Here is an 8,098-nt window from a genome sequence, read left to right on the forward strand (position 1 = left end):
CACAGAAGCATGACTATACCTTAACATATTTTTTTGCTTTTTATTTTGTTAAACAGCAATATTGCACAAAGAGAGGAAGGAAGACCTCTTAAAAATTACTTACTTTGATGCTTGAAAATGAGATCTCAAGTATGGCAGCCCACATTACCAGGTCACTGCATTGATTAGAGAGCATATTAGGGCAGATCTTAAACTCAGGACTGTTTTAAGGGGTTTAAGTGCAGAATATGATATTGTTGGTACACATATGCCATGAAAAAAGTTAAGTATAAATCAGCAATGTATACTAACATCAGGATGACGTGCCTGGTCCAGACTCTATTTTTTTTTTCTACCAGATGCATTCAAGTTTATCAAGAAAGACATCCAGAAATGCATTCTCATACAAAAGTGCAGTTGAAGAAAAGAGAAGAAAAAGATGAGACAGAATACCTAATTATACCTCTCTCTCTTCCCATGGTTCAAAAAAGATGAAGAGCAAGCCTACAGGAAAACACTGCTTTTCTTCAGAATACATCAGTCTATCCTGAACTGTGATCACTCTTCCAGAATTAACAAAATTAAATCTCCTTCTTGGCCTTCTGGAGCATGCTGCAGATCCGTCCATCAAGGAGCAGACTGGGACATCTCTATAAATTTCTTTTCACACTTAACCAACTTACAGTTTTGAAACTGTCTTAGATCTTGAGTTGTTCAGCAGTATTTAATGGTATAAAACAAAAGTGGAAAATTATGCCAAGTGACCTTCCTAGTTCACAAAAGATATCTATCCCTTAGCTACTGCTAAGGGGATGATGTTTATGTTATCAACAGAAGGCCCTGAGAAAGTCCTTCCATTTTTCTGGGCTGAGAAGTCACAATTTTGTTGAATCAGCTAAGGTATTTAAAATATTGAAGCCACTGAAAAAGAGTTCCATTGGTCAAAGGAGACTTGAGAATATAAAGCATTTACAGTGTGTATGCTTATCACTGACCTCAAATCTTATTAAGCCAGTCTCTAATTAGCATAACTATCTCAGCAGAAAAGGATTAATTCTTCTTATAGTACCAAATCAGCTATTTATCACATTATCACTTAATAACTTCTGAGAATAAGGAGTACAAACATTTCCTTCATATAGTCTTCCTTGCACAAAAGACCTCTTTCATCCACCAAAAAACAAGCACAAAAAGAAACCACAAGAAACAAACAAACCAACTCCACAAAGCCCCAACCAACGAAAGGAAACCACCCCTAAACAAAGCAGAAATTCTACTTTCCCTGTGTTTTTTAAATGTATTTCACTAAAATTTGTACAAGAAATCAAGTAAGAAAGTCCCAAATAGTGGGAAAGTCTGTATTTAAGCAAATTGTTAAGACTTTCATCTACAATAGTGGCTAAATTTCCAACTAAATACTCATAAGTGAAAGATGAGCAGTTTGGGATTAACAATGATATAAAATGTAAAAGCTTAGTCAGAAAAGGGTAATAGAATTTTAACTGCTTTTATCACATGAGCATATGGAAGTTCAAACTTGTTGCAACAAATGAGAATGCATTAGTGAGCTCAGCCCCAGACCCTGCTCTCTTTGCTTAGCTCAAATGGTACCAGCATATACTGCCCTGACAGACAACAGATGCCTCTGGCTCAGGTACCTTGTTTATATTATACTGCTAAAGAGTAACAAAATATTACACACCAGCTAGTTCAGAGCATTCCACAAGTGAAGACAGCACTTATGGCTCAAGATACAGTAGTTTTCTAATTCAGACAATTTAACATTTTTAGAGAGCTATGAGTTCTGAATATTTCTACCTTGTATTTTTACATTTTAGCAGCATAACAGTTTGTTACTGGGAATAACAATAATACTCATACAATGTAAAGACTTACTATAAGAAAGCTTATGAATAAGATGATGCAAGATGCTAGGCTATTTACCTGTAAATCATTAACCTATATGGGAATTTAAATGAAGAATACAGTAAAAGTATTTCTGAAAGAAAAGAAACATAATTAGCCATTAAAATTTTAACCATTGAATCAAATGAACAAGAAGAACAAGTTGCTATGGGAAGCTGTCATAGCACACTGGAGTTTTCTGAGAGTACCAATCAGTTCCTACCACCTTCTACTGCTGTAATCCTTGAAGGTAACTGTAAACAAATCATGACTTCAATTTAGGAGACATCTGACAGATAAATCAAGCCAGAGCTAACTACTACCTTGATAATAAAAATATTGCTTACTCAACTTATGTATTTCATCATACTAATAATTACATGTGTTTATCATACTGAAAAGATCTGTGTTTCCCATAGCCAATTTGTGTCATGCTCTAATGGTACTGCAGAAGAAAACTGAATGCATACATGAAACAGGTAAGAAAAAAAGTAAAAATAGCTCAATAAATAAATAAATGTGTAATTTATTTGATTCCATGTGTCAAAACTCAGGTAATACTCTGAGCTTTCTCTCCCCATCCCTGATTCCTTTCTAATCCAAACCCTATTTCCCTAAAAACTGTAAAAAAAGGTTGTAAAAATTCCATCTATGGAATGGAAATGCTGTAGTGCCTTGAAGTTTATGCATTTTGTTGACTACATTCTCTTTCAGAACAGTGTTGCATTCATAAAAATGACTGGCTATTCTGAAGCATAGAGTTTGCCACCAAATTAGCTCTGGCCAGACCTCCTTTTGCTCCCTTTCTTTTCTCATTCACCTGCATATTTAACCTCCTTGCAACATCAAACAAAATAAAAATATGACTTCTAAGAATCTTTTCAAGTCATCTGTAAAACTGAACAAAGCTTCAAACAGGTGGCACTTTCTTTTGAGACACAGAATAAGCCCTACAGATATATTTCAACTACACAAAAGGAAAAGTTAATGAAGTTTCCCAAACGCAAAGAGGCTAACTTTTGTTTTAAATCGCAAAACCAGAGAAGGGACAAACTAGAAATGTCTGCAAAATATATTCATCTAAGCACAAACAACTAATGTTCCAATTTTAATGCAAACAATAAAAAATACAAACCAATGTAGTATTTCTATAAATATATATTATTTATATATTTTTGCATATATGTTTATAATATAAATATATATCTCTAAATCTATAGGCATTAAGGGGACAATAAAAGAAATTTAGCTGAATTCAGTAGGTTTGTAATTGATTTTTACAACCAAAAACACCCAACTACTTAAGCTATAGATGATGATGAAAGTTCAAACATCAATGTTTTACACTCTTAGCCTTTTTTAAGTACTTTCTTCCTAAGGCTTTTATTTTTCGTTTTCCAAAGCACCTGTTCTCTGCCTTGTTTGAACTCACACGGGTTCTGCGGCATTAGAACTAAGCAAGACACATGTATCTGGTGATTAAAAGCACCCTTCAGCCCGGAGAGCCCCTGAGGAGCTTGCTGTCACGGCTTGTACATTTGCGGCAGGGCTTTTCAAGCAGAAGGGGGGTAACCTCCTACCGCTAATCCCCGCTCGGCTCCGGGCACCGCTAAACTGCGCCTCCAGCTCTCCACATCGGAGCCAGCGAGGATGCCGGTCCCACCGCTGCCACCTCAGCCAGGGCACCCCCGCCTGAGGGGGGGAGGTGACTCCCGCCCGGGGCCTCGCTCCCCTAACGGGCTTTCCCCCCAAATGCCGCCCCTGCAAGGCTGCGCTCGTCCGTCGGTGCTGGCGGCTGAAGGAGCCGGGCTGCGCTGCCGGCTTGTGAGGGGAACAAGCGGCGGCAGGGACGTGTCCGGACCGGTGGCAGTCCCGGAGCTTGTCAGCTCTCGAACGTCTGGAGCTTCACCTTCGCTGCCAGCTGGGTAAAGCAGTTGTTATATAGAAACATGTCTTCAGACCCTCTCCCACTGGCCCCCGAGTCAGCAAGGCCTGCCTAGCAAAACCCAGTTTTACACCTCTTCCTCAAGTCCTTCCTTCCCAAGCCTTTTGAAATCATTCTCCCAGTTTATTTGCTACTGCAATAGCAATAAAACCACTAATACATACTGTGATGTTAACGTTTGCCATAGTGTTATGGTGTTTATTCATCTTTATTCACAGCTTTGGTCATTTTGTGACCTATATCTGTCCCTCATGCAGTACTGAGCTTGAATGTTTTTGTGTTTTGTTTTGTTTTTTTTTTTTTTTTTTCTGGATAAACAGTGGGAAATGTACCACTTTGGATGAGAAAATAAATGTGGGGTTTTTTTAATAAATTCTTAGTCTTCACTCACTCTTTGCATTTAGTTATTAACAAAACCTGTAACAAAGTAGTAAAGTAGAAACACATCCCATTTTTTTTTCCCTAAAAGGGACCTGTATTTTGTGTGTGTGTTATCAAATCCTTTCTTCCACATCCTTCGTGAAGAGGCCCTGTAACAACAGCTGGGACAAACTGAGCTATACCTGCCTGATTGACTCATCAAAATCATGGAGATTTTCCAGCATGTTCTGCTGTCTGTCAAGATAGCCAGGTAAAAATACCAGCCTAGTCAACTTATAAAGTTTAGCAGTTTTGACAAGGGGTGTGTTTTTGCATAGCCCAGATTTTTCCAGGCTTTATTACTGCATGAACTCTTTTTTTTTTTCCCCCACATATAACAAAGGCCTTGGTTTTATTGGAAATCCAGAACAATTGACTGCAGAAATCACACTGTAAAGTGGTTTGGGTGTTAGTGGGTTTTTCTGCCTGTTTTTTATCTCTACAGCTACTTACCATCCTTGCGGAAACACAAACTGGTTTCTGTTTACTGTTTATCATGCTTAATGAGCATAGAGCTTTGTTCTCATCTATCTCTCTGTAAGACATGGTCTTAAGATAGGAAGATTCTGCTTTCCTACTCGAAGGGTGTTTAAAGGATTAATGGGGTGGCATTCTGTTTTCCCTAGGTCTGTGTATATGCTATTTCTCTCTGAAAGACTTTACTTCATTTGTGACAAATCCTGTTGTGAGGAGCCTTGATGAGTTGATGAAACAATGTTGTAGAAATACCTTCAGTCTGATGCATGTTTGAAGAAAAAGTATGATATAACTTTGAAAACTACATTCAGTACTTCAGTTTGAGTCAAGTAACCTCAAAAAGAAATTAGTGACTCTTGTAGAAGAATTTATGCTTAATGTAATACAGAAGGGTTAACCTATAAGTAAAACTCAGCAAATGCCCTTTGTATGTAAATGTTATTTGTGCTTCATCAGCAGTCCAGAGAAATACATGGCCAAGGATTTTAATTGCATGTTTTAGTATCTAGTACTTCCAAGTTTTTACTGTAACTCAGCTTTGTGTCCTACCTTGACTGGTACAGGGGGATTACAAAGAGTGTAAAGACTGCCAAGGCATTACCTTTGGGCAAGTCAGGTTTTATGATCTTTGTGCTGCTTCTGTACAATGGCAAGTACAAGAAAGCTCTGAAGAGAACAACTATGCCTTATTTTTGCATTTGCAAGGATATGCACTGTATGAGAAGACAATAATACCTATGATTACTCACATTTATTTGAAGTTGAGTAACAATTTAATGAATAGATGGGGATGTTTTAAACAGCTTTTGCATCTGCCAAAGTGAATCTAACATCGTTTTATAGCATGCTGATTTTTGTATCAAGTTTATTTTATTCTAATACATAATAAACTTCTTGCCTCATTCTAATTATACATTATTTAAATCATGCATAATAGAAATAGTCAAGAGAATTCAACAGACTATAGGGAGTAAGCTGTTCTAGGCACATACTTCTAATGCATCAGAGTTACTTAACTGTCTTCTGGGCCTTAACATTTCTGAATGTTTTATCTTACATTTACAGTTTTCTAGATAAAAATGTGATGTGGTTTTGTTTAATATAGCTGATACTAAACCATATTTAATTGCTGATGTGTTTTTTCCATTGTAGCACTTTTAGCTTTTCTGTTTTGTAGTAAAACACAAATCTTTCTGTACATCTGAAAAACAAGCTGTAGAATCAGTTTCTTCAAGGGTCATACTTTTTTTGATGGGTTATCAAACTGGAATGCATTTAATACTGACAAGTTACTAGTCTCAGTGAAGGATACATCTTTTTACAAGGGATGTTCTACCCCACACCCTTGTGAACATTTGTTGTGTTGAATTATTTGTAAGACATGGAAAATATTTGGGGTTTGGTTTTGGTGGGGTTTTCTTGTTTTGTTTTAAAAGTCCAGAATTCTGGTTCTACAGGCCTGTACTTGTGCCTGGCAATGTATTTCACTGTATGTGCCTAATGTGTGCTGGAACTAGGATGTCAAGCTGAAGTAGAGAGAAATGTCTTCCTAGTTAGATAATAATGCTCAGTAGCTGACAAGATCTAGGCTGGACAGCTTGCAAAGAGCTATGAATGATGGTGTTTTAAAAAAAACTCAACCAGTCTAATGTTATATTTACTTAGCTCTTTTTATTTCTGTAGTTGTTCAACAGAAATGTATACCCATGTGCAGCTGTACTATATAAGTTTTTACACTTTAGATTTTAATGTATACCCTGATCTAGTATTTTCTGTATAAAAGGAGTGATAATAAATTAGTTTTTCTCTCTTTAGAAATTAAAGTATGGGTTGTTTGGGTTTTTTTTTTCCCACAAAAAATAGCTGACACCATTAACTGTTATCCACTTAAATGTTTCAAGATAAAAATTGAGCTCTCTACTATGGGAACAAATTCTGACATTAATTCTAATATTACTCTTTTTAAGCTGGTTTTAGATGTATGATGTAAAATCACCCAGTTTTATAATATTGACCATTGTTTGGGGCTGTTGGTTTGTTTTGGGGTTTTCCTAATTGCTCTAAAGATCTGACCCAAATTGTGATTTTTAATGGAAAAAAAGACAACAAATTAAATACATGGATTAAAAAAAGTGATAATTAGTGTATGAATGCTATTCACAAAAATGGTGGACATATTTGATAGCCCAAATGCTTACACACTTTTCTTCTGGATTTCATATTAGCATTATTTCAAATCAATGCTATTTTCTGTAATAAACCCTCTATTCTGTAACTTAACAACATGCAAATACTTTTGCATCTATGTCATATTTGTTGTCACAAAGAGGTGTTAACTTGGAAATTGTGTTTTTGGACTTTAAAAGAAGGACACTGCTTTTGATAAGGATTTTAAATACACCTGAAAACAGAGCACTGAGCTACTTTGGCTCACAAAAAAAAAAAAAAAAAACAACCAAAAAAAACCCCACAATTTTTAATCTAACCTAAACTTGTTAATGATGAAAACTTTAAAAAGCTGGTTTGAGGTCTATGAACATCATTAATGGAGAACTTGTGGGTTTCATTTCTAAATGAGGTTCTTGTCCAAATAACAATGCCCTACCCACAGCAGATGGTGAGGTCCTGTTTCCATTTGGCCTTTAAGCATTTAAGGAGTACACAATGCTGCAATATTCTTCCATATATAGATCAATTTGGCATGCTAATTCATTTCCATTGCTCCAGCTGACTTTGTGCCACAGCTGCAAGAGGCCCTTTGGGACTCAGCTGGGGAGCCCCATAAAAATAAAAGCAAACTGCTTTGGGTTTGTCTGGTTTTTGTTTTTTTAGCTGAAAACTCCTGTTAGTTTTAAATCAGTCTTGAACAGTACAGCTGCTGTGCCCTGTAGATCTGCATTTGGCTTGTTGAATCATCTCGGTTTTACCCCTAAAACAGAAGACCTGAACTGTGACTTAGATTTATTCTTGATTCACTTTTGAGGTGGTAAGGGGGCGGGGGGAAGCCGTTTTCTTCAGGTAACGTTGTCACGCCAATGCAACAACAGACCACTTGTGCCTTTCAGCTCTGCCATTCCACTTACCTGTGCTTTTTGCAATTAAAAAGGAGTATGAATGTCAAGTGTTACACTCTGGCTCACCAGCTCTTCAGCTGTGAGCGTGTATGAACTTCTCAAGCAGCTGGATACTTTGGAGCATTAAAATATCAAAAGCTGGCCGTTCTGTCCCGGAGCTGCGGCAGCTCCCGCTGCTGAGAAGCGCCTCTTGGCTGGGGCAGGCCCTAAGAAAAGGCAGGGGTAGTAACTGCTTTACTAATGTCTTCATGTGATCGGTGAGGAGAATTCGGTGCACCTCTGAAAGGTGAGCAGAAGG

The sequence above is a fragment of the Melopsittacus undulatus genome, chromosome 1, assembly GCF_012275295.1.
Source record: "Melopsittacus undulatus isolate bMelUnd1 chromosome 1, bMelUnd1.mat.Z, whole genome shotgun sequence".
In the NCBI taxonomy this organism is placed as follows: Eukaryota; Metazoa; Chordata; class Aves; order Psittaciformes; family Psittaculidae; genus Melopsittacus; species Melopsittacus undulatus.